This window comes from Thermothelomyces heterothallicus, assembly GCF_042370625.1.
Source record: "Thermothelomyces heterothallicus CBS 202.75 unplaced genomic scaffold P884_scaffold_5, whole genome shotgun sequence".
NCBI lineage: Eukaryota > Fungi > Ascomycota > Sordariomycetes > Sordariales > Chaetomiaceae > Thermothelomyces > Thermothelomyces heterothallicus.
This window is the reverse complement of record NW_027192566.1, coordinates 703,581-708,002: the sequence shown is the minus strand read 5'-3', so window position 1 is coordinate 708,002 and position 4,422 is coordinate 703,581.

Here is a 4,422-nt window from a genome sequence, read left to right as displayed (position 1 = left end):
TATAAGGTCTATACTAAGTATATCTATAGTGCCTTAGCTTATAGGGCCTTAAACTTCTACAAGCCTACTAAGCTAGGGGGTAAGCTAGAAGGCCCTACTAGGGAACTATTAAAGGCCTAGTATAGGGCCCTTCGAGTAGTTACTAAGGCCTATAAGGCTACCCCTATCTATTACCTTAAAATAGAAGCCTAGGTATTACCCTTTAACCTCTATCTTAATAAAAGGCTAGCTAACTTCAAAGCTAAACTCGACTAGCTACTCCTATAGACTAGGGCAGGCCTAGGAGCCTCCTAGGTCCCTATAAGGGCTCTTATCTAACAGGCCTATAATAGGCTTAGCCAGAGGTTCTAGAATAGAAGGACTAAGGCAAGGGGCTAGGAGCCGAAGCCTATAGCCTTAGAGGTAGCAAGGTCGATAGTCTGGTAGTAGGTTTAGGAGGGCTATAGAGGGGGTTAACCCCCCCTATAGACTATATAAAGAAGATTATAGGCTATAGAACTAGCTGTAGTAGCTAGCTAGAGCAACCGTTAGAGGGCCGACTAAGCTAGTAGGAGGATATAGCGTGTATCAGACAAGGACCCCCTATACCTAGTTTTTACAAGGGAAGGCCTACAAAGGCACTAGGGCCTAACGAAGGCCTAGAGCTCCCTACTAGTATAGGCCTATATAGGGGCTATTAGCCTCTACGACTTCCTTTTTAGGGTTTAAATCCCGGGGGTTAGTACCCCCTACTATACCTATAGCTAGGAGAGGGAAACTATAGAGCACCTAGTTATATAGTACCTAAACCTACTAAGAAGCTAAATATAGGAATCCTAGGAAATACAGTTGTAAAGGGACCTAGACCTTATTCTATAGGGTATAAGGGCCTATAACTATCGTTTGGCAAGGAGGGTTCTATAGTGGCTAATAGACCTAGGGAGGCTACTAGAATACCGCCTTATAAGGAGGCTAGACTAGGAGGGAAGGCCTCTATAGGGCTATTCTAGCTACTTTTCCTTTTCTTTATAATGTATTAGTATTCTAGATCGGGCGTTAAAGGAGGGGTAGAGGTTTTTATCTGGCCTATTAGGTATAGTTTCCTTTGTATATAATTAGAGAGGCTCTAGCATGCTTATTAGTATAATAGTATAGGACTAATAATAATAATAATAATAATAGGTTTTATCTAAACTCGAATAACTGCCTATTTATATATAATATACTATTATATATGTAGGTTATATTATTATAATGATAAAGAAAGAAAGGCATAGGACCTGCTTATAGGATTAATATAAGGGCGTAATATAGGGTAGGTTAGCCTAGTAACTATAAAAAAGAGAAGGGGGGAGTATATTATAGGCCTAGGCTATACCTAGGCTAGATAATGTCCGGGCTTTACCTAGGCACTAGAATAGACCTACCCTACCTTACTTATATATACCCTATAGGTCTATAGAGCGTTCGTTACTCGTTTGTAACTTGTCCGGTAGACACGTAGCTAAGGCCTAGTTAGGGCCTGACCTAGAGCCTAATTAGGCCCTACCTAGATTATATATATATATATTGGTTAAAAGGTACTCCTTTATATAACTCTTGTATTTTTTCTCTTTTTCCTCCCTAAGGTAGTCGAATAGAACATTATATGCTTATCTGTAGATATTATAAGGCTAGTATATTATAAAAGGATAGTTATCTTATCTTATAATTACTCTTTAACCTAGACTATTACTTACTTTAGGAAGCCCTAGCCTTGTAAAGTGGCTAATAGCTAGGTATAGTTAATAGTATCGAAAGCCCTTAATATATTAAGTTATAAGAAGGAGGCAGCTACCTTATACCTTTAAGCCTTCTAGACCTATACTATAATAAGCTAGATAGCTAGCTCTATAGACCTATATTCCTAGTTACCTATCTATTTAACTAGGAGAAGCCTATAGGCCTCTATAATAGCCGTTACCTTCTAGGTAACTATAGCCTCTAGCACCTTACCTATTATTAGTAAGAGTGCTATAAGCCTATAGCTACCTAAGGTAAAGTAGGCCTATAGGGGTTTACTAGGCTTATAGAGGACTACTATCTTAACCCTTTTAAACTAGGCTAGGAAATAGCTAAGTTATAGGCTCTCTAAGGCTAGTATAGCTAATATCCAGAAGAGCGGCTACCTATAGGCCTTTAGTAAACCTATAGGGAGGAGGTCCTCCCCTAAGGCTTTCTATAAGGCCGCTCTAGCTAGTACTACCCTAACTTTATCTATTATAACCTCTTAATACACTTCGAACTTCGGCTCCTAGTAGTTATTTAGTTCTAGGTTATCGATATCTAATAGGTCTATTTCTAGGTTCGGAAAGAACTTATTAACTAGTATTTTAGCCTTCTATTAGTAGGTTATAAGCCCTCTTTCGAAGGCTAAGAGCTTTAGAAGGTCGATTAATAAGTAGCTTTATAGCCTTACCTACCACTCTAGCCTCTATAATAGGTTTAGCTAGTTAGGTACTTCCTATAATATAGCTCTCTAGCTCTTAGTCTTTATAGCTATAATAGTCTCGGCCTAGTTCTATAGGGCCTGCCAAAGTACCTCCTATATATTAGGGTTTAGGGTGCCCTTATAGGCCCTCTCTACCTCCTTAGCCCTCTTCTAGGCCTCTTAAACCTCTTTTGTCTACTACCGAGCTTATTTACTACCTATATTAGCCTTCTTTGCTAGAGCCGAGACTATAGCTATCTCCTTAAAGGGCTTTATAAGCCTATCGAAGGCCTATAGAAGCTCCTCTAGGCCCTAAAAGACAGGCCTAGCTAGGGCCGATACCTACCTACTAAGCTAGAGTAGGAGGTAGGCTACCTTGGCCTACGTTACCTCCCTATCTAGGCTCTTCTAGTCTTACCCTCTATTAGCTAATATAGGTCTATAGGTCCCTTAAAGGGAGATATATAAGGCCTATAAATAGTAATTAGACTTCCCTTATTCTATAATATCCTTATAATTTACTTCTAGTCCGGCTAAAGCCTAGAGTAGGTCTATAATAAAGGGCTAGCTACGTTAGTCCCTCTAGGGGGCCCTAATAACTTAGCTATATAGTATATATAGGTTAAGATCTTATTAGTCTATAAGGCTAAAGAGCTCCCTAGCCCCTAGGCTAAGCATATTAAATAGGTCCTAGACTAGGTAATAAAGGTTAAAGTTACCTATAAGAACTAGGAGGTAAGATAGCTAGGGTAGGGCTAGTAGGTCCTATAACAAGGTATACTTTCCTTTGTTATTATAGACTATTTAAAGTTTAAACCCCCTTTCTTATAGAGCTAGAAAGGTTACCCTATACTAGTTTTCCTTTGTTAAATAGTCCTACTAGCTAACTAGGAATCGTTTAACTACTAGAATAACTACCTTGCCTTTAGGCTTATAAACTATGACAAACCCAACTCAGACTTCTTCTAAAAGGGTTCAGACGAAGGTAGGTAAAGCGGGACAAGCGTATAGGTCATCTAAGGGATTCGGTAAAGCCAAAAGGTTTACAATAACACTAGAGTTATCTTATATAGTAGTTAACGATACTTAGTATAAATACTATAGTTATAAGTTACTATCACTAGCGAACTCTTAGAGTCTACCATAACGAGTGACTAGCTAGCTATATATATACAATTGTCTGTCCCTCTTCAATAGTTATTACCAATGCCACTTCTCCTTTTACTTCGTGATTCCGTGTTATCGACGGTGATATATTATTATCACCAGTAAAGACCTTAGTCTTGGCGGTGATAATCTTCTGATTAGTCTGTCAAGTGATTAGTTATTAGAATGTCCTACGTCTTGGCTATAGCCTGCTAGGCCGTCTATATACTTATCTATGACACGATACCCCTCCTTTAAGGCTTTCGACCCGAAAGCCCTTTTAGGTCATTTCAAATAGCGCTAACAACCCTCCGCTTGTAAGTACTATATTCTTCCTATTTCTATATTATAGTCGCTATATTGATAAAATGCCGATAGAGAAACGAAAGTTATATTCTGTATATTACTATACTTCCCTTGCTTAGAATATCGCTAAGAACGGTTTTATCGTTATACCTTGCTCTTGGTATACGTTATAAGGCCTTATCTATAAAATAATCACATATATAAAGTGTTACGAAGCCTGTATTTGTCGAGGTCGTTCTTACGATAGCTCTAGTATACTACTTTCTTCCTATAAGCATGTCTCTCTTCTCTTTTTTTTTTTTTTTTTTTTTTTTGGTGTGATTCCTGATATTTACACTAGTAGATCGGAATCTACAGGAGCAGGATCGTATCAAGGATACTAAACGTCGTAACATACTTAATTTAGACGAATCCTAACTCCACCTCGAAGAAGCCTAGCACAAGTTGTCCGAAAAGCTTATACAGCTCCGGCGTCTTTATCAGCAGAAGGAGTTTTTGGTAGAGAAAGGTACCGATATAGT